This window comes from Pieris rapae, chromosome 17 (assembly GCF_905147795.1).
Source record: "Pieris rapae chromosome 17, ilPieRapa1.1, whole genome shotgun sequence".
NCBI lineage: Eukaryota > Metazoa > Arthropoda > Insecta > Lepidoptera > Pieridae > Pieris > Pieris rapae.
The window spans coordinates 4,964,956-4,990,084 of NC_059525.1; the positions used below are offsets into that span (position 1 = coordinate 4,964,956).

General features: G+C 31.5%; 1 protein-coding gene across 7 annotated transcripts in view; it reads left to right on the forward strand.

Moving 5' to 3' along the window:
* The window catches only part of LOC111003800 (peripheral plasma membrane protein CASK), a 204,047-nt gene that overhangs the window by 161,239 nt on the left and 17,679 nt on the right, over window positions 1–25,129 (forward strand). The window lies entirely within an intron of this gene.

The window sequence follows — 25,129 nt, forward strand, 5'->3', positions numbered from 1 at the left end:
ATAGATATAAAAAAGTGTCTTCGTTGTGTTATAAATCACTTATCGCTGAAATTAATATTACTAAATATTCAATATCAAATATTGTAATCAGTCCTGGATTTTGTTTTCTGCTTTGGTCTTTCAAATTTCTACACAAGTTCGATATAATGATGCTCTTTATTTTTCAGTCGAGGGATGATATATACAGGTAATGACTAACAATGTTAAGACCTTTGTGAGAAACAAAATAAAAGTAAAGTTAGAACAAAAGAATCACTTAAAAATCCGTGTTCAGAACAATAAAAAAAGTATATCTTTGTGAGTGCGGAAGTATACGGATGTAAAAAATTATAAAGCCTTTCTCTCATTTAACAACTTTTATATTGTACTTTATTGATTTAGTCAACAAGGTTTGTTAACTTAATCTCTTTATCATTGCTCATTATTATCAGTTTTATACTAAAGCAATTGCAACCTCTTAGGAATTTTAACCTTACATTTCTGCATCTGTTTGGCCATTTTAGTTAAGAGGCTTTCTTTCCGTTACGTCGGGACCTTAGGGCATGGCCCAAAGTTTTCATACATATTATATCACAAAAAAGAAAGAAAAGAATTCATTCAAATTCTAATCTGCATTATTAGCTTGCTTATTAATGCTTACTTTACTATCATTGTAGTATAATGATGCCTTTTGTTTGCAATATAATAAATCAATTCAAAAATTGTGTTAATAAAAGTTAGTTTCGCTCGTCCATCACAGCTTACAGCAAACTTTGTTAAAAATGTCAAAGCAATATAGCGTATGATAATTTTATTAATGGATGTGTGTATAAAAATCCGTTTTGGAAAAATCTGAACTGACTTTATTTGATTTTTATTAATTTAATTGGTCAGAAACGTATTATATATATACCAATAGCGATACAACTTTTTAGATCTGTGCCTCAGAATTTTGTATCTGCTACGTCATCATTTCTTTCGGGCAAGATCCACCTTCCTGACACACTATTTTGGGTCCGTTTCGGGTCTAAGACATGCCGGTTACTTAACGATGTTTTCCTTCGCTTTACGGGCGAGATAGAAAATATCGTTACTGTCGGAGATCGAACCGTACCCCAAGGATGAGAGTAGCACGCACCACTAGGCCGTGGAATCGTATTATATATGTTTATATTTACATATAATATATTATGTAAATTACTATTAGAAACAAACAAACAAATGTTTACATACTAAATAAGAAACATATATTTCTTAAATTAATGATTCGTTTTACAATGTTCACATATTCTTTAGTTCAATTGGCGAGAGATAAAGCATATGCAGAAATCTAAAGAAAATTTTACATTGCCTCATTTTAGAACCGTAACGAGGCAGGTTAACCTAGTGGCTTTCGACTCTCATACCTGAGCTCGTAGCTTCTAATCCCGGCAGAACCAACTGACTTATCTGTCTATATTTGCATTTAAAACTCGGTCCCGAAGGAAAACATAGTAAGGTAAGCAGCATGCCCTAAACCCAAAAATGTCGACGGCGTGCCTTAAGTACAGAAGACTGATCATCTACTTGCCTATAAGAATGTACATGTAATTATCACGACGGAATTTAAGGCAAAGATTGAGGCTTGTAGTGCCAGTGTTATTTTTTGTTCTGAATGAATAAATTTATATTTTGTTTCTGTGTAATTTTCCCACTTACCTCTGTGGAGCGTTCATACCAACTGTCTGTCCAACTAATCCTTCCTTGAAATCCCTCTAGGTTAAATGTTCTTCAATTGATTAAAAGTCCTTGCCAACTGCGGATAACTTTGACACTAATTGCTCTGGAATCTTAATCTCGAACTTCAGATAATTCCCATTTAATTAAATGAAGCTTTGCAAATGAAGTTAATATACTGCGTGCAAAAACACCAACGATTTAAAACAGAGTTTACACCCCAGAAATATGACAGATTTACTTTATAAACGCCTTTTAAAGAAGACGAAGACTTGAGTGAAGCAGTGATGAGCTCCTATCTTGGTACTGCTCATGTGATGCCTCTCCAAAGTCAAGTATTTGTTTTAATAATAAGCATATTATATTTTTAATAACAACTTTTGTTTTGTACTCAACTTTGACGGGTCTAATTTCATTTGATTTCTTTGTGGTTTAAGAATTCGTCCCAAATACGGATTGATGTTCTTACCTGAGGTTTTTTTTAGTCCTATCTACCCATCTTCAAAAAATTAATAACACATGTGCATAACTAACCAACTCTAAATTTTCTCGCTAAATGGATGTAATTCTTTGAGAAATAAAGTATCTGGGAACCGAAGTATTTCAATTCTTATATCTTCATATTGTTTTAATGTAATTTCTAAAAATGTGCACAAGTTTAAACTGTAAACTAAATGTATCTTAAATTTTGTTTCCAGCAAAACGACTTACAAAGATAAATAGTTCAGATAACTTTGTAGTTGAACTTTAAAATGTCTCTAGTAGAAAAATCTGCATTGTACACTAGTTAAAACTTTTAAGTGTTTGTAATTTTTAATATATTCACTAACATGAAGTATGTAACCGGAGTGTCTTGGGAATAGTTTTAAACTCGCTATCAGCAAATGAGGTTAAATGTTACTACTAACTTTTAACGACGCTGTATGTTTTAATGTGATAATAATTTAGTATAATACGTAACAAGAATATTGGACCTAATATATTTGTACTTAGTATTGTCTTTTATTAACATTACTTTTACACATTTAAAGAAAACACTTTTTTAACGGATTAAAGTTATGTATTATTGTAAACTTATAATTATTTAAACATAATTTAAATTTAACCGACGTTTCGCGTGCTTTACAGCGTGCGTGGTCACGGTGACTGAACACAATGGTGTTAAATGTCAAAAAGTATCACAGCTGTAGAAAATGCTGTATTTTCTGTATTTATTTCCCCGGAGTTGGTATCGACTAAAAGATATAGAGTTTCTGCAGAAATTGCTCAAATGGAGGACACCGTGTTTTCTTTAAATATTTGTACTTTTCCAAACAGAACGAGCCAAGCGAAACGCAAGGACTCATTGTACTCATAAGATGGGTTTCCTTATTACAAAAAATATTTTGTAAGAGAAATATAACAGTGATGAAAATTTTTGTATGTGATATGGGAATATATGTGAATGTTGCCAAATATTTTGACTATAATGTGTGGACTTAGGAAGTGTAAAGTTAATAGATACAGTAAAAGGTTATATCTATTTGACATTGTGAACCATATGGTCATGTCATACGTACATGAAAATGTAATTATTATTAAGCATTTCATAACATGTTACTACAATCAAACAAATATGCAACGCATAATATTATAATCATAATAATTATCTCCTGTGCTGTGTTTGACTTAACATATGCAAAAATTGTATAAATACATATAGATATACAATAATAACCACGTATCAAGACGGGGCTCTTTTAAATGTTTTTTTTTTTGTTTATATTTTCTACGTTTTAATACAATTCACTGAGAAATATAATTGCTTTGTAGACTTTACCGTCGGAGTATTTATGTGAAAAACCACTTTGTAACTCAACAAGGGACTATTTTTGTTTAACAGGCACACTGTACCGGCAAAGTTTTAAGTAATACGAAGCTAATTATGTTTTGATATGCTTAAAGTTCAGTGAAATGGAAGATGGGAGCACTCCAGCTATTATATACAGGTAATTTTAATTAAAATGCGATAAATTTAAGTATGACGAAGTCATAGAAAAAATTAAACAATTTTCCTCCATTGACATAATTTCAATAAACAAATACTTATATTTATGTTTTAGGGGTGTAATGCTTGCATTGGTTCGCGATGTGGAAAGCGGTTTAAATTTGATTAGTGATGGCCTAGTGGGATAGTATCCAATTCTAAACTTTTAGGTCGTGTTTTCAAGGTGACCTTTTGTCGCGCCAAATTACCTTGTCCGTATAACTACGAGTCAGGGGTGATACAGAAAGATGGAACGAATGAGGTGCTATTATCAGACCTGGGAGTATGAGTTGAAGCCCGACATATTTTCTGGATCACAGTGTAGATTTTCAACATTTACTAACGAAGACCACATTCGAAATTCAAATTTTTAATGCATCCTGAATAAAAACCTTTTTTTTAAATCGTGTATATTTCAAATGATATTTTTTTAACGTAGGCACCAGACAGGCTGTTTGATGACTGTAGCTCAACCAATAAAGTAAAAATAACGAATTTTCCGACGGCGAAAAAGTCGCAAATCCATTTCTCCATCAGAGTTATAAAATGACGAAACACCCCGTGATTTATATCTAAAAGTGAACAATATTTTTGTCCTTTCAAATTGCCTCATCGCGTAAAAAGCCTTTTGGTGTTGTTATAATGTCTACAGATATTAATAAACGGGGAGGTGCTGAATTATTACTTACATGACGGAAATTGTCGGCTGGTAATCGTATTTTAACATTGGGAATTGGGTGACATTTATATCACTTTAAGTAAATTACCTCTTTATTATACGTGAAGTTGACTAATTCAACAGCGTCTGTCAAGGAATATGGCCGACGGAAAGTGTCTGGGAGTATTGACAATTTATTTTTAACTATACATTCGAAAACATATATAAAAATCAGCCATGAGAATTTACGTGAAGTAAGTAATGTTTTTGTGTACCTTGATTACCTGATACCTGGAAATTGGCCGTTTGACCAAGCTAGCAGGTAGGCATACGATCATAGTACATACGAACACTACTCAATCGTCCACATTTCATCCGTCAGAAAATATGTGACGTCTGGCGACCCTGGGATCTTGGACTATATGTTTTAGTATGAAAATATTAGTTCGTACAATATATACTATGTACAAGTGCTGGTATATTTTTGAACCTATTTATGGATCGTACCAAATTTTTAAGTCTATCGATAACGTCTTCTGGCATTGTGAATACATGAGCGAAGGTTACATATTATATTATTAATTTTGATTTGATTCTACAACATTATAATAATTACATGAGTTCCGTTGTAACGGAGTTTAGTATTTAGTAATGTAAGTGTCGGTGACTGACGAGAGGACAATTGCAAAGTACCTTCTGGTAGTTAAATGAAAGTAGATAACAATTTTACTTGCAAGGAGTGTGATATAAAGATGTGCTCTTTGTAAATAAACAGCAAATGGAGCTTCCACATTACATAACCATATTCGATACCAAATATAATGAACTATATACTATTTAGCTTACTTAAAAAAATAACACGTGTATTTCACAAACTAAAACGTAAATAAGGCTTTTTGTATGCTTTTTTACCGTTGACAGTAATCCATCTCACAGCATTATACTAACATGCTATAAATGGGTTAGAATAAATATGTATCATATGAATAACATCACATCTATCATTTTGTCAAAACTATTCGATCGATCAGGCTGAGTGTCGAAGCAAACATACTACAACGATTTTACCATTACTTACTCCAGCTATACTACTCAATATGCGTCCTGGCCTTCGAAATGAGTAACATAATGAGGATAAAATGATTACCACATAAATGTATGGACAACGCATGATTCATTGTACTCATAAGTTGGGTTTCCTTATTACAAAAACTATTTTGTAAGAGAAATTTGTGATGAAATATTTTGTATGTGATACATGTGAATATAGCCAAATATTTTTATTATAAAGCATTAACTTAGGAAGTGTAGTGTTCGTAGATACAGTAAAAGATAATATCTTTCTGAAATTGACAGCAATGTGGTCCTATTATACATACATGAAATTGTTATTATTATTAACATACAATAATTGTTTTTAACATGTTACCACAATCAGATAAATATGCAATGCATACTATCACAATCATAATAATTATTGCATGTGCTGTTTTTTATAAATCAAAGCTTAAAAAAAATTAAATTCACTGAGAAATATTATTATTTATGTTAAAAAACCACTTTGTAACTCAACAAGGGTCTATTTTTTCTTAACAGGCACACTGTACAGGCAAACTTTTAAGTAATACGAAGCTAATTATGTTCTAATATGCTTAAAGTTCAGTGAAATGGAAGATGGGAGCACTCCAGTTAATATACAGGTAATTTTAAATAAAACGCGATAAATTTAAGTATCTCGAAGTCATAGAAAAAATTTCCTCCGTTGACATAATTAAAATAAACAAATAAATTTATTGACTTATGGTTGCCAGCTGTAGGGCTGTATGATTCCAAGACGATATGCTCCGGAGAATAGTCTTCTCCCTGGTACATGCAATGACGACCTCCATCTTGAGTTTCATGTAGGGGATGTCATCAGAATTAAAAATATTATTGGAGCTCACAAACAAATGCTCCACCAAAACGGATATGTGTGAAGATTGAAACCGACAAAACCACTTGAATAAGTGAATTAGTGTGAGTGCACGTTAGTCTCCAAGGCCAAACAGTGGTAAGTGAAAAACTGTATACGAGGACAGAGTGTATTCATAGAGATTGTAAGCGGTGTTATACTAACCTATGTTTAATATCCTTTTGATTAAAGTCGGTTCGACTTCCATAACTTATTTGTAAGTTGGGCTAGATTGTAATGTTACATTTAATAGACATCATTATGTCTCAGGTCAGAGACTATATATATAAAAATTGGTATAATATACTATCAGCTAGGATAAAAAAGCAATTGAATGATTAAAAGTAACAACGAAAATGATAGAGACGGTGTTAATTGCTTTGTTTATCTCGAGTCGTTTATTGATCTGCGAATCTGCGATAGAGTTTTTTCTCTTAACTTTTTATATAAATCCTAAAGCGAAGCCTAATACACGAAGCCTAACCATTTTTTTATCAAAAGGTACTAAAATCTCTACATGAGCTACGCTCGCTACGCCGTAGAGGCCCATTTTAATGTTATCTCAGCAACGGCAGTAAAATATGTAAGCATTTGATTTAGGATTCAATAGGGAATAATGTTTAAAATTGTGTACATTTAACAAACAGGTGTTTATTCATATATATTTATATATATTTATTATTAGAGATTTATCGACATTCATACTATGATAGCAGTTTTTGTGTTAGGAATTAGTTAAAACTGAATTTCTTTTGCGATTATTGGTGAAATATTAATATGAATTTAGGACAATGACTAAACTTTTTTGTGGTTCAGTCATTAAAATATCTTAAAACCATGTTAAGACTGCTAAGTTAAAAATAAGTAAGGTTTTTTAAACATACAGTTTTTACTAAGATTTGATATGTAAACCATTACATAAAAATTATCTTTGCAACAGTTTAAAGATAAAATTGAAGATACTTTATTGCTTCTTATCGTACAAAATTGAAATTTTTTCTTTCGAAAGAAAGATTTCTTCTCCATGATCTGCATAAATACATTAAAATGTGTAGGATATAACTTATACCCTATAGTTATCACACATTTGATTATATTTCAAACTTCATGTAGAATTTTTAATACATATTTCCAAGACTACATGCTTTTATATATGTTATAAAAATGTAAATCTTCATAACGTGAAGATATATAAATTATTTGCATGGTTTATAGTTTTCTCGCCTTATTCATAGCCAAATTGATCTGAACTATATTGTTATATATTGTGTGTTCAGATAATTAACTGTAATCTGTAATAGACCTATATTGCATCTAAATTCGATATTCAATATGATATTATGTATGAGATGGATATATAGATAACATTACTTAACTATTTGACGTTTCAGAAATTGATATTGATCATGCGAGTGTTTATGATAATAGAACATATTATTATACTAGGAGTTCAGTGACATATATTTTAGGTATAGGTATAAGTATAGAAAGAAAGCTTCGTCCATCATGTATATACAGTAGTGCGTAATTACTAATCGCACACACACATATATATATATAAATAATTTTGGTGTGTAATTTATTTCTGAGATTTACACAAAAAGAACCAAACTCAAACCACTCCAAATTAATGTGGATTAGTTAAGATTTCTGTACCGTGATTTTTTAAATAGTGCGTTCGTCGTCGTTTTGGACAAGACATGCCGGTTTTCTTACGATGCTTTTTCTTTAGTGTACGAAACAACACAGGCGCGCATAAAAAATAAAATTCATCGGTGCAGGTCGAGTACCTTGAGGCGTTCGAATCACCGAAACTCGCTTAAATTATCGTTCTCATCTCGTGTCTCGACCCTGATTTTTACGCGATATTAACACTAACAATTTCACATATGTTTTTATTATATTTACACACACCTACACGAAATGCTGGTCGAGCGAGTTTTCTTATGTTGCCGAAGCCGCGTACAAATTATTTGAAGAAGTCTATTAGGTATGAAGGTGTGCAATTATTTAATCTATTGCCGTCAAAAATTCGCAATATTGGCGCGTTCACGTTTCATGTTAGAGAAGTAGTAGTAGAACAAAATAGACTAAAATTGGGACGGCTAACGGCGACGTTTATCGCTCGTATATACATATTAAGTTTCTCATGTAAATAAAATACATTATTGTTATGAGAAATAAAGTTTTCTAAACATTATATTTGAACATACTTTTATTAAAATAGTTACTGCTTACGAATTTAAAATTATTAAAAATGTACATCATTACATGTAAGAAGTGAATGCATCAATTCAAGTGTGGTTTATTGCTTAGGTAATGGTCTCTAAATGTAATTTTCTTTCAAGCATCGCTTACTCCTTGGAGATTAAGATGCTCTTATCGATATGGATACGTTAAAAGGTTAAATACATCAAGAGACGGCGGCTTATATATTACATAAGCTGAATATATGTATTACGACTAGTTAATAAATTCGATACATGAACGCGCAGACAGCCGATCGTAGAGTATGCTTACCACTTTCATTACAGCTGCTTATTTGATATTCTTGTGTATTTCATTGGCGTCTTTATTCCTTTGTCTTAAACTACATTTTACAGTGCACTGCTCAATCGTCTTAGACGGTAATGGTTGTCGGCTTTACTTTGATCTAAGAAGTGCTTGAACATACTGATTTAAAAATAATAATAATATAGCCTTTTATTCGGATCGACTTAGGTACACATTCATAAACAAAGATCATTATATTAACTAGATATTAGAAGGTTAAAAAAACTATTCTTATGTTTGGATCTTGCTAGATTTGTGCAGATACGTTTGCCAGTCGGCAAAGGCCTCCAAGTTACAAAGGCCTCCAACCTCCTCCAAGTTAAACTCCTTGATACACGTAGTAAGGATATTAAAACCTTTATCGTATCATCATATTACATTTATTGTTCTCGGAAAGATTAATGCATTGGTGCTAAGCTATAATTCGAACCACTACGCCATCGCGGCCATCAATTAAACGCCACATGTACTTAAAAAAACATAAATGACATTTCATGTTCATCCTGTAAAAATTAATGCTGATATATAATTACAAAAATATTTTAGATCCGTCAACGCTGGTTGAATAACTTTAATTTCGTACTCGAGATAGCTGCTCAGCCACACGTGAAAATTGAAAAAAAAAATTGTTTTCCAAATTATCTGTTAGTGACGTCCAATATGAAATAAGATGGTCCTGTCTTGGAGTTTTAAAGATAGCGTTGTTTTGCTGTTTTCTGATTCTTTTGTATTGTTTTTCTTAAAAAAAACGTGACAAACGGACAGAGATTAGGAGTATTTAGATAGTTTTGTTCGTTAAATCATCCTTAAGGTGGTAGTTTTATATCATTCTTTTCGAGAAAGAAATTTGAAATGTAATGGATGTTTTCATTTCATTATATTAAATCACATTTTGAACTGTCTGAACATTCTGTTTTAACATATTATTTTATTAAGAGAATACCAACCATATTTTCATCAATTTTGAATAAAGTTGCTATTTTTGCCTGTGTAGTATTTTTCCGTAGGCATTTTACAAACATGAAGATATTCTATAGCTGCAAAATGGGATTGTAAGTCTTTGTGACCTAAGCGTTTGTAATATATAGACTATAACTTTATATTAGCTCACTATTAAAACAGTGTGCAAGTCTCTGCTTAAATACATAATTTAACATTACGATTTAGGCGTAAGTACTTTGAATGTAATGAAAACAAAAGTGATTTGTGAAAGGAATTTTAAAACCTGATTTACTCAAAATTATATTTAACAGAAGAATTAACATGATCACATTTCAGAGACATTGAAATGACATTTCTTTGGATAAACGAAATAAATTATTTTGAGAAATTGTGGTTAGACACTGCAATGACGCTGTAATATATTTTAAATAATACAATATTAAAATATCCGGCCATGGCGTTCACTGATACAAACCTTAAACCTCGGAAATCGTTGAATGGGAATTTATTACGAACTTATTGACGTAAACCAATTGAATTGCGAAGGGAATTGCGTGAGAGTTTATTTTCCTTTCCCAATTGAAGGCTGCACTCTTGGGAGATAGTGGAATTGTTTTGACTCTTCTACTGATTGATTAAACATCAGCACGTGACTTTGTCTATGGGTTTCATTACTTACAAACATTTATTTTTACACTCTTTATTTTAATTGTATAAAATGTTACTTTTAATTTTTCCACCCAACGTAACAGTCAAAACAATAGTGCTCAATGTCATTACACATTTGTAAAAATAAGAATTTGAAAACTGAACAAAAAAATATACTTTCCAACGAACTCATGCCAACCTTTATATATAATTGTTTTACATATAACGTATTTATATAATTTCTAACGTTTTGTAAATCTACCTATCGCTATTAAAATATCCATAATTGTTTTAATTAGATCGCGTACACACGCACTTAGATTGTCAATAGGTCCGTTGTGAGTATAACTTTATAAAAATAAATAAGTTTTTATAACATGTATAGCGTTTATCCTTGACCTGTTTTCGTATCTTCTAACAACCATATAAAGAGATCACAATAAGAGATAGAGAAACGATTTTATCGGGGTTATTTAGTGTCAGTGTAGGTAATGTTCTGCGATGTAGACAGCCGTTTTTCCTGCGTTCTCCCATTTTCCTGAACCAGAATGATACGTTGTTCGTGACTTTACGATAGAATATTATATAACTACAAAACAGCGAGTGTATGTTATTTGATATTTTAACAATAATCTCCATAAAAACGTGCTATTTTTCCAGCTCAACCCTTAATTTGTGATTGTAAATAATAATAGTAGTGGTGTATTTCAAGAATCATTATATATTACCATCAAAAAGAAATATATATGTTATTGTAGTTTTTATATTGTTATTTAAGTAGCTAGCAAATCTACCCGCGTATTCAATTTTAAATTTTAACGTGGGTGTAACTGGATTAATCTTATTTAAGTGTGGTTAGAAAATTTATTGCGCCATTTTAAGTCAAATGCAGAACGCTTTTCATTTTCACTTGGCATACATATTCGCTTGCGTTACACATATTTTATTTGAACTTTTAATAAATATTTATATGTATAAAACAGTTATACTTAGTTTTAAAAACTTGAATATATTGAACTGTGTATTATGCAAAAGTGTATACAGCGAAATTTTTAATATTTGCAAATTAAAAAAATTGCTTATTATAGATAAATGTTTGAACAGCAAAAACAGTCGTAGGTTCGATCCCCGGCTGTGCACCAATGGACTTTCTACGTGCGCATTTAACATTCGTTCGAACGGTGAAGCAAAATATCGTGACTAAACCGGCTTATCTTGGCGAATGTCAGGCACAGAAGGCTGATCATGAAACAGATTCAGAAATCTGAGGCACAGACCTAAAAGGTTGTAGTGCGAGTGTTTTTATATTGGAATATATATCGGAAATTTCATTGTTCTATTTCCGCTAAGAGTAATTTGCCCCACAAACACTTACTACTAGGATAAAACCTTTAAATCTGAAAGTTAAATAAAATAAATATATATAAAAGACAATGTTCAGCGCATCTAAAAAACTGCATTATTTGTGCTTAGTACCAATTAGTAACGCGATTCTAACTTGTTTTTTTTGGCACTATACCAAAAAATACTTTGCTCTATAGAACCAGAATTTTCTGGAATTGTTTATTTTCTGTACATATTATATGACATAAACATGTTTAGTATTTTCCGTATAGTCCAATGTTATATTACTGTGAATTTATCGACAGGACATAGGGAGATGGGAGATTTTGAGTGCTACTATTACGTACATTACACAAGAAACTATGAAATCGCTTCGTTGTCTGGTTCCCCCTAAGTAGATGTTTCTAATATAAAATACTTAATCACAGGATGTACTTTATTATTATTCACATTTCTTTAAAAACATTCGGACGGGAATCAATAAAATCGTTGAAGATGGTTATTACTGCCGGCTTATGTACATAACTTGTATTTACATACAAGTAGAAGAAAGAAAAACTGCGTACTACATAATCAAATATCTTTTCGTAGATGCAGTATTTTTTTCCACCTGACAGCAACTGTGCAGATCTATTGTTAGAGCTTTGTCTATCTTTTGTTTATTGTTTGTATTTTAATTGTGTTGTATGTCGAGACTCTCGTACACTTCAAGGTCTTTGTTTGTCAAACCTCAGAAAGAGTGCCAAGACAGCTCAGTAGATAAAATCTCTTGTCAGCATTTTAGTTTCTCGATTGCAATAATAGACCAAAGTTTTGATTGCGTTGTAAAGATAGGTGACTTTACTAAGAAAAATATTTTCTTATAAAAAATATCGTATGTCTTTTATTTTAATTAGAAACAATGTTTTTCAGATATGTTTCGATCCAGTCTAAGAACTATTTGTTAAATATATTCACATATCATGCATATATGTAGTTATAAAAGTAGTTTTATTGTCAGTTGTCAGAAAAAAACTTAGAATTCCCGAGTGATGAAAGTTGGAGCGTTAATCAACATTCTTTGCGTTTTTATAGAAATCTAGTGTTTTTCCAAAAGTGTTAGCCTAGTGGTTTAATATTAGGACTCTTAACCCTGTTGTTTCCTCGAGAATGTAAGTGCGTGCTCCTATTTCACCATACCTCCTGCTGATAGAGGACAAATCTTATTTTTAATTTATTTCATTATTCCTCTCAAGATGTCATGTGGAACATGGTGTAATAGTTGCAGCTCATTACAAACGTTGTCTAAAAGAAAAAATTTGGCGATTAAAAAGAGTGACGGAGAGTTTATTGCCAGTTCTTCTCTTCCGTTCTAAGCCCTTGATTTGAGAACTGGCAGTAAATGTAAAATTAGAAATATTTCATACAACGCACTCGCGAACCCTCTGGCATTGAGAGTGTCCATGGGCGGCGGTATCACTTAACATAGGTGAGCCTCCTTCGATAAAAAAACATATTTATTTTTTGACGTTCAAGGTACACTACCTTGTATTACATATAATATGAATAATTTGATTTTTTTTTGTATGACTTACATGGGTTATAGTACTAAATTGTTTTTTATCAATTCTGATAGATAACAAAATTTATTTCAGACAAAATATTCGTTAATTTACTGTAATAAACATCATCAATTAAAACTGTCGAGCGAAGTCAAAACTTTAGTCGCCATTAACATAATTTAATGTAAAATTAATACTGTTTTAATTAAATCTAAACATATGGGCGATTTATCTTTCTGACATATTGTGAATCTACGGTGTATGTTTTTGCATGGTCATATGTATTTATTATTACTTGTATGACAAAGTTTCAACATCCTGAAAGCGTACCACGTAAATGCAATATTATTATTTTAAGCATCATTAGATTACAAATATTGATATTTTTTTTTGTATGTTTGTCTACTTCTTGACTGGGTTAATTATGTAGATGTTGCATCGGCAACCATAACCATTCATTCTTCATAATACTGCGATAAAGCACTATCTTCAGATTCATATATTTTTTGTAAAACGCATTACAAAAAATCACAGTTATAATGAAAATCGGAAAACCCTACACACAAAAACGGGTGCCGGAAAATAATCTATTACAAATACTAATTAACTCAGAACCATTCACTTAAGTAATAAGTAACTTTAATCTTCATTAATTTAAATCAAATCATTAATCTTAGTTTACCAGATTGATAATCGATTTCTTATTTAAATAATGGCCATTAGCTCTGATGGAAAGAATCGTAAACTGAAACGTTTTTCCTAAGCCTTAGGCCGATAAAAACAACATTAGCCGAAAGTTACATCATCGATTCTCTATTTGTCGTTATGACATAAATTGTACCAAACGATTGCCAGTAGTAGATTCTGTTTGGATAACAAAATTACTATGTAATTTGGGATAACGTAAAACTTTTCTATGATTATTATTATTATAGGCCGCACTATATAAACCGTAAAACAAAAGAATGACGTTCCGTTAAATTCCGATTGGTCAATAGGTTCTCTAATCCATCACATACGTATTTACGTACGTATCACGATATTTCGTGCACTGTAGAATCATTTTCCAGAATGTGTCTCTTTGGTATTTCGACGTGGATAAATCAATAAATAAATTATTTAAAATCATTAAAAAAATATTTGGAAACCAATTATTTTTATACCTTTAAAATTATTGATACCCGACTTTTCAAATGAAAACACATTCTTAAAGATGTGTGAATCCCTATTATTCTCATTTAAATGAGCCTCAATATGATTTTCATTAAAAACCCTTACGAAAAAAAAGCGAACAGCTCGTGAAATATGATGCTAAACGCCACTTGCTATCTAGTACATACACAATGGCACTTGGCAAGTTATAGCGGAAAAATGGCAGCCTTACTTGAGGCGCTTTGGGCACAGACTTATCTGGCATAGACTGCATAAGCTACTTACCTAAGATCATTTTTCTTTTGTTTTAATGTAAAATAAATGAACAAGTCATGCATAGATCGTGTATTCTTTGCCTTAATTTTGTTGTCTATTTCATATTAAAAAAATAACGTGAGTGCCGCACTATAATATGTGTGATATGAAATAACACAGCAGATAATTCGATCGTAGTTCGAGTGACGTAGTTCTATGTTTATACACTTTGTAGTATTGAAGGTTTATATTAAAGTACGTTAGGCTATAGCCAACTATGACTAATAATTTCGAGATAATCGGTTTAAAGTGAATGTGAGTGAACGAAATACAAGACACAACCAATGCCCATACATTGGCTAATAATGTCTTTAAGAACGTATTAGACGAGCTGTAGCTTCTGTCGGGTTTCCAGCTTATTGTATCCAATCATCCCCAACGCAAACAACGTTGGGTACATCAAAGGATAGAAAGGATAATTACCACAAAGCCGTTGGTATAAAATTATTCATTTGATTGATAATATACTAACCGACAACTGTTACATAGTGAGTAATGCGGTTAGAGGAACTGTATCTGTTGTATACTCTACGAATACTATTTTCCTTTCCTAATTCATTTTCATAACTGCGCTGGGACATTTCAAAGGGCTTGAAGCTGATCTAAACTATTATGTCCTTTAAGCTAAATTGGGCTTTTTAATTATTTATTTTAAAGGGTCTTCTTAGAATGCTCCATTTAAACAAGTCAAACGCTAAATTTGAATTATAGTATTAGAATTTCTAAAGTTCTACGATAAACCTACGCGTTTTTGTTTCGTCAAATTTTACTTTGAAATAACGTTAATAAAGTCAAATTACTAATAAGACTGAAATATTTATTTACACTAAATTCACATGAAACAAGAAAACAGCGTACCGACTCTTAAAAGGTCGGCCGGCATTGTAAAACCTTCTGGCAATGTCCATGGGCGGCGGTATAAACATCCTGCTTATTTGCCTCCTATTACTTTAAAAGGACAATTTTAAATAAATATTCACAAATAATTACAATATACAAGTTTTGGAAACCCAAAAACACGTACATATATATCAAAACTGTAATTAAATAGCAATTAAATTACTCTTATTTTAAGTGATAAGTATTGTTTCACATGCCTGTCTACATTCACAAGTTGAAAGCGTGTGCAATAAATTTCCTGAAACTTTACCAATTCATTACTCAGCTATTTGTGTACACCACATAGGACTGCGAAACATGAATCCTAAATTTATGGCCAGATTATACCGCAATTAAACATCGGTGAATTCATACACTGCCATTACTAGTATAGGTTTTAGGATAATCTGTGGTGAAATTAACGGATCAGAGAGTAGAACAACCATTTTGCTTATGCTCTACGTACTTGAAATTTAATTGACTGTAAAAGCATTTAATGATACGCTCTAACCAAAACAGAGGCATTCTAGCACACTGCCAAACAATCCTGGAAAGAAGCATGGTGAGAATAAAAGAAGACAAGCAAACAGACACAGACATATGAGCTAGAATAGGAGTTACAGATATTCCTGCTAAGATAGTCCAAATGTAGTGGAGATGGACGGCTGATAAGCTACTGAGTTCCAAGTAAAATGAAGCAAAAAATTGACGGAATAGTACCCTAGAGAAGAAAAACGAAGAAGACCAACGCAAAAGATAGGAGGACGATCTTAAACTAACAGCGGGCTACCTGGAGAAGAATCGCAAAGGATAAATAACAGTGGTTCGAGGAGGCTTTTGCCAAGTGGCACACTGAACTCCGACATAAACTGTTATAAAAAAAAGTATATTAAATATCACAGATCACAAAGTTTCGGAATAAAAAGGCTATTATATTATTATCATTATAAAAGTATTTAATAATTACAGATAAAAATGAACTAATTAAACCAACATTTGTTTGAAGATTTTGGTTGAAACTAATATGCAAATTGAAATAAGATTTATTTATTTTATTTTTAGTGACGTTTTATATGATAAAAACATGATTTAAAATATAATCATGATATATTAATATATATTATCAATCTGTGTAGTTTAATAATATAGGTGTTATATTTACAATATCTTAAAGACAAATGGCTTCCGACAATAAACAATTAACAATTCCACTAGTCGACATCTTGATTCATGGTTACGAAGTTATCTTGCATTGATTGAATGCTTTATGACAATCGCCTAAATAAACTATTACGGTTTTACTGTATTCCTTAAACCGATACTAATATTATCACAAGACGTAAGACGAAACAGTACTGGCACAGGACACGATCTGTTTTCTATTTGACCCAATGAAATTCAAGTGAAGTTCGTTTCGTCTTTTGTTTTTCTCCCAAACTTTCATTGACATAAATTACGGTACACAGCATCATATACAAATTATTCTCTATTGCAGGACGCTTAAGAAAATGAATCGACATTTAGCATCTTGTTCCAACGTTTAGACCATTGTAATAACTTTGGTTATACGCTTTTGTCTTATAGTTTTCCTGTGTTCTTTTAGATTTCTTACAGAAACTTTCTTTAAGTGTTATTCGTTACTGCCATTATTCTATACGAATCAATTGCTAACATTATATATCTGGAAACAAATGGTAATTTCTATATGTTATTTAAGAAATTTGCAAATTTACTAATTAAATTTAATTTGTCATTACAAGTTGGACAAAATTATAATTCGATTCGGTAGAGAATTCTTTCATATTAATTATATATATTTATCTGCATTAATTCAGTACTATAATGTTATATAATCTCTCTAGATTAAGTATACAGAACAAAAATAATTAAATTGAAAGTATTTTGAGCTTTGGTGTCTAGTATAGATTATTTTCATAACTAGCTTGTTGACATAGATGTTTTGTACGTCTCTGATTAAAATTTAGAATCAAGCACTACTTATTACTTGTCAAATCGAAAAGTTATTATTCATAATTCTTGCCTTGTGTGTGTTGCAACACGTTTTATTGCGTTTCTATTAAGTCTGGGGTACAATTATATTAGTTAAAGGCAAGCGACGCAAAAAAAAGCTTAACATATATCTAAACAACATTAATAATGTTTCAAATAATATTTTTCGCCCAGAAGAGACTTGTTTACTCTTTGGATTTCGTTTGTACCAAATATAAACATTACGTCCTTGAGAATTAAGGTCGAAGGCGCCTTTAGAAGGCTCTAGCGGAATTTTCATACTATCCGAGGAATAAACGTAATCCCAGTTCTAGCGAGTGAATCAGTTTACGCAACTGTCCAAGGGAACGAAGGCTGTTAAATAGATCTAGGTCTGTCTGACAGGCTTTCGAGGATTAAGCTTTGTATGTACGTGTTTCGAGATTGATGAAGTTTTCGTTATCTCAGACTGAAATCTTATTGATATTATGCCAAACAATTTATCACTCAACTAAATACTTGGTATTTATTTTAATGATTTTCAAGGCTTAATGAAAGAAAATTGACATTTAATTTTCTATTATTGATTTTATTTATTAATTTCCTTTTTCATTAATTGACTTTATTTATTAATTTCCAGTACATTATTCTACCTTAACAGTTACTTCTAATTCGATAGAACGCCAAAATAATACCCACACCAATTATCCTACATAAAAAACATAAGAAAATTATACTTATGTGCCTAAATATTTTAACTAATAATATAGCAAGCAACTCTTGTGAACTCAGCCAGTGTACAAACAAATAGATCTAACTCAACAGAAATTTCGTTAATTATTTGTATTTCTCGCGTGAGTGGCGCTTTGCTAACCAAGTTTTATATTCTTTTTTTATTTTTTATTTTACTTTCTTTTATACATTTAATGTTATAAATGTATTTATTGTTCGTTAGAACAATCGAAATATTACTAAGAGATGCCTCATACAATGGAACACAAAATGCTGTAATAATTATGAAAACATTACCGCATACAGCTTCCGTAGCTAGTTAATAATGTAGGTTGATTGAGGTGCTGAGTTCGTATCCCTGGCAAACAATTTCCTGTCTACACAGGTATCAGTCGTATAAACATACGACTGATACCTGTGTGTACCTACGTATCGTTTTAGTTTTACTTGAAATTAATATTCTTCAGTATACAGAATATATCATAACCACAAAATGGCTCGATTAAATGTTGGATATTCTGTCAGATACCACAAAATATCCAGGAACTTTAATATTTCCACGCCAAATTCAGTAGGTAAACTATGAAATGACGTGAGTTGATGAACGCCACCGGCAGATGGCGCTGCATTTATTCCAGACATGCTCTGACCTCTACATGAATTGACTGTTTATTCACTAACATTTCCCGTGAATTTTGATTTTCCTACTTCGGCAATTTTCTGTATATGATAACAATTCCTACCTTTCTTAGGATTACACATTACAAGTTTTTTCTTATTGCTATATACGGCAGGTACATTTTTAATAATAAATTTACGTTTCACTAAAATTTGCTATAGGATCTAGGTGTCTCAAATAAAAATAAAAATCATTTAATTCACACCCTTATAACTATATATATTGTTAATAGAGTAATACTTTTAATTATGTTAGCAAAATTATTAAAACATTAAATTCATAAATCTATATAAATATCGGTATATAAACCCAGTATATCAAAGCAGTACATTCGGGTTTATTAGCTATAACCATCAGGATATTGTTAGTACTCGCACGAACCCCACGCATCACTGAGGCTCTTCGTTTGCGGATGATTGATGAAAAGTCATCCACGTATGCATCCGCAAACCGACCTGATGCGCTACAGTACCGAGAAAGCCCCAACAACATCCTGAAAGCATTGTTATATTGCACTCGGAGGGCATTTCTCTTTGAGAAATTTGGAGAATCTTTGCTGCCCGTGATGAGCAGTTCACTTTTTTAACATTATAGCAGAGGCCTTGAGATTCCGCGTACCTATCACATATAGACAACAATCGCCGGAGACCACCGACCAATTGGCTCAACAGCACCATGTCGTCAACGTTACTGATACTGTTCTAATGTCCCATATTTATAATTTAATTTTATACCTACAAATTATAAAGAACAGTTCATAGTTCAAGAAGTGTTCATAACAAAAAAATTACTCAATCTAAAAAAAATAACTCATTATAAACGTATCTTTACTTAATTGTAAATTTATGTTTTTTGAAAACCACTCCGCATTTAGAACATCCAAGTTGGAAATAGTGTTTAGCAGCTGTTCGAATAGTATTTATTTACTTAATATATTGAATATGCTCGAAATCGTTAGTAAAATAAAATATCATTATTCAGGAGCGTACCTATCAAGAAGTTGTGTTTAGAATAACGAATTAGTGTGAGTTTAATAGTCATTTTGTTACCTTAAATATCGTTTCTAGTTAATTATGTTAGTTTTAAATTACGTATTAGTCTTAAGTTAGGCTAAATCGTAACCGTATAAATGATGTCTTTGTACAGAGACTGTATATATAAAAAAAGTATAACGCCAAGTGTACTATTTCAGAAGTCCACTGTCAAAAGCAGTTAGTTTTCGATTGCAATCTAAGCAGAAAGGCACGTAGCCAGTAAATTTACGACTGTCTCGGTTAGTGGTATACGAATATTGCATTCCCGTTACAGACGACAAATTAAAGTTCAACGTTTAGTTTTCAGAAAGAAACGTATTAAGAAAAATCATTCTCAAATTTAAATAGTCAACTATCAACAAATATAAAAAAAAAGGTTTTAACACAATTTCAAATCATATTCTAAAGTAGCAAATGGTAACACATTAAATCTATTAAAACCTCTTATTATTTTTTTCACTATACAGTCGACTCTTGATAAGTTTAAAAGTTTAATTTTAATGTTTTTATGTAGGATAATTGGTGTGGGAATTTTTATGGAGTTCTATCGGATTAGTAGACAAGAGAACAAAAGACAACAAGGGACAAAAAAAAACTCAAGGCACTAGAAATAAATTTCAAAATATCAAGAGTTCAAATTAAGAAGTGTTTACATAGCCACATGGGGAAGGGGAGACTCAATAAATAAGGGTTTGATCTAAATTAGTATTTTAATAAGTATACTCCAACCGTTTTTAATAAATAAATAGATTTCAAAGAATGATTGCAGCTACGGATTACGTCGTACATGATTGCGATTCATGAGTTAAGAAACTTTGTCTCATAGATAAACTTATGACGGTTTATTGCTTTGAGTCGTATTGATTATACAGTTACAATTGTAAGTGGAGTTCAGTAGTGTTAGAATAATTCTCAACGTCAATTTTGCAGCAAAAGCTGGCGGGACTTTGAGTTTGGAATCAATTATTCCTGTTTGAAATTCGTTGAATGTCTAAAATGCTGTTATTAACGATTTGGTATTGATTTACTTTTAAGTGAATATTGTCAAATATGCATATCATTATTTAAGGACGGATTACCGAGTGTGTTTGTTTTACAAAACAAAAATAGTGACTAAATTTTTCGGTGTCGATGCGGAAAATTTTATAATACCGCATGCTAACGTGTTTAGGTGGTACAATAAAATCCGAAAATAACACGATAAGATAATCATTGTCATCTTTGTAAGGATTAATCATAGTAAATCATATATCTGTATCACGTCCGTTGTTCCACAACTGAACGTTTTTAAGGCAGTTTATTCCGCTTACCACCGCTATGTGGAACCAGCTGCCCACTGAAGTATCTCCGAACCAATTCGACTTAGGGTCCTTCAAGAAAAGAGCTTACTAACTTTTGAAAGACCGGCAACGCACTTGCGAACCTTCTGGCAATGTGAGTGTCCATGGGCACTTAACATCATATCGAGCCTCGTGCTCGTTTGTGCCTTGCAAAAAAGGTGAGGAGGATTTACACATTTTTGTGTCCGATTCATTCTTTTGTAAGTAATTAGGGTTCTGTGGTCGCAATTGTAGATATAATATTAAAATACTAAACCTTGAAGAGTATATTACGATTGAAGATACTTTCACTTAATAATAATTCATTTCAACCCAGTTATCGTAGATGCGATGCTTGGAAACTTGATCACGTTTTCGTTTGAAAGTATTCAATAACTTTTTCCCATTTCCAAAGTACTACAGGCTGTTCAATATGAGGTATGAAATTGTTTATTTCAATCAATGCATATATAAATTGGTTGAGTTTGGGCGACTTTTTGTATTATATTTTTTCTTTGTATGAACATGTTGAACACTCAACTGAAAGTTTTTTGTAGCAATATGATTTTGGAATCTGTTATCATGGAAAAAAGCTTTTGGGATTTGCTCATAATTCATGATAGCCTGAGATAGTTTAAATAAGTCCAATAGGAACATTCTTTTGTAAATATTATGCATTCCATACTGGCTATATTTATTTTAGATAATTAGTGTTAGCTATAGGATTACGGAATAAATAAATATTTTCTTGTATTTATTTTAAGTTTTAGAATAAGTTAATAATTTAAGTTAAGAATAATAGTAATATCCGACTGATTTATTGTATTTAGATACACATACATCCACACTTAAATCCATACATTCCGATCACGAAGTTAAATATTATGTGAGATGTGTACGATAACGGGTCTGAATAATAAATCTCTGAAAAACATTTGAGAAGGATTTTATGGGCTCCGTAACCGACATGATTTCTATGTCCATCTAAATCTATATCATATAGAACTATGAATCGATTTTCATTTGTTTCTGATTGCGCGAGTTGTTTATACTACGTATTTGCGTGTTGTTGTCAGGAGTATGTAAGTGCGTGCTCCTATTTCACCATGCCTCTTGCTGATAGAGGACAAATCTTTGTTTTTAATGTATTCTATTATTTTTTATTACTCAAGATGTCATATATAATGTTTGCAGCTCCTAACAAACATTGTGTAAAAAAACTTAACAAGAGTGGCGGAGAGTTTATTGCCAGCTCTTTTCTTTCGTTCTACGCCCTTGATTTGAGAACTGGCAGTAAATGTAAAATTAGAATCATTTAATGTATATTTCTTTTTTTTTGACGTTCATAAGTTATTTATGTTACCTATATGAATAAATGATTTTTGATTTGATTTGCACGTATGGGAAAAATGCAATTGACGTATCCTTCTCAGGGCAGTTTAATGGCAAACGTACCAAACAGTTCCTTCCCTTCCCTTAAAGCCTGGTACGACACTTTTTTTTCCATAAATCCTCCTAAAACGGGCCAATGTAGGTCATACACCAGCTTTACAAACATAAGTGGCAATATTGGACGTCGAGGGTGCTTCGTGTCGGAGTAGCGCCTAGAAAAAATGTATGCCCGCGTTCATCGCCTATGTATTATGTCACACACAAAAAGCAGCGTATATCTGTAATGGGTGTGAATACTGCAACCATTTTAGGTATATGAAACGATTTGTGTGTATTGTAAAAATGACTACTAAAAAGTATATACAATTAATTATATAGAAATATTTATTTATTACTTCGTTGCAATGAAGTAAAATTAAAATAATTAAATACAAGTTACAACTGGCGGAAATCTCGTCCAGGCAGTCTGAAAATATAATGAATAAAGTGAGCGCAAAAAGTGAAAAACCGCATAATAATAAATACTTAGCCAAAAAATGTCTTGTAAACAATTAAAGGACATTACGATAATTATAGTCAGATCAGTTAGTACGAAAGTACAATATAATAATATAATCTTTATATTTATGATGTATCACTACATAGCATACAACAAAGTCGCTTTCTCTGTCCCTATATCCCTTTGTATGCTTAAATCTTTGAAACTACGTAACGGATTTTGATGCGGATGATTTTTTTAATGGATAGAGTGATTCAAGAGGAAGGTTTATATGTATAATAACATCCTTTAAATAGGGGAGAAGTACTGTTATTTTTGAGGTTTCTAATGTGATGTCGTAAATAATTACATTTTTTCCGCTTACATTGCAAACGCAGGCCCTACGAGTTTTATCAAAATAATGTACTAAGTATTGTACACATTGAAAAGGTCTACAGAAAAGTCCGTGATGGTATATGTCTATCTCTTATGGATAACCCACATTTTTATATACAACGTTCACAGATTTTCTGTAGGTTATTTAGTATCAGCATTGCACCCGTGCGAAGCCGGGGCGTGTCGCTAGTATTATTATATTACTATACCTACTATACATTAGTCGACCATTATTAATTTAATGTTTCCTGTCTCTCTATATTTTATCGATTAATTAACAGATTATATATAACTATACATTTATTTTAATTTGGGCACTCTTTGTCATACTTAATGTAAATCTTTATACACACACAGCAATAGTCACCGTGAATGTGAAAACAAATGAATGCACAATTAAACAATTTGCATACATCCATTTGTAATGGATTAAAACATTTGTACTATTATTTTTAAAAGCAGATTGTAAAGAGCGGATTATGTATTATCCTGGAGTTTGCTTATAACACTAATTTACTTAAATTGAATTTATAAGTCGCTAACTAATAATTATAATTTAGTTATTTCTATCGTCATCCGACATTTCGATTTTACGCAGACGCCGATAAGAAAACAAATAAACGCAACGATAGATATGCACTATTGAAAATTTAACATATTGTCAATTTATAATCTGTAAGTTTCTATAAAATGCGTGGTTTTGCCATTCAAATGACAAAGGCCAGCGTGTTTTCGTATTATAATCTTTATATTTATGATGTATATAAATTAGACATAATCTGTCTGTCATATAGTTGATTATAGTGACAAGTTTGCTACATAGATAATAACGGCTGTCATACGGTAATATTTTGTCACTTATCGTGGTTGAACTGATGTAATCTTCAAAAAGCCTATATTATTTCTATATGTTTAATAAAAGGTATGTCTATTAAACCGAAGAAATCTGTATCACCAGTAACTAAACTCTGAACTTCCGGTCGATACCTCACTCACCAGGGCTTTACAATTCATTTTTTTAAAATTTCGAAACGGATGCCAAGTTCTAAATTGAGCGTATATTTTTAAAATATTTTTTATTCAAATATAATCTGAAACGTATGTTTCAATAACTTAAATCTTGAACAAACCAATCAATGTTGCCAGCATGCATGAATTCAAACGATTTTTCCAGTATTTCTCGCTCAAATTAAATTTGTCGAACTGCGCTGCGTATGTTTCGATATACTTTAGGAAGAAACTGTGCATAAAACTATGCCTGCATCTATATTCTAGATTTGTGTCTATATACGTTTAAAGTGTCTTAAACATATTTTTGCCTAAGCTGAGAACTATTCTTTTTTTACATTTTATTGACTTGCGAACTGGTAGTAAATGTAAATTTACAATTAATTTAATTTTTTTGA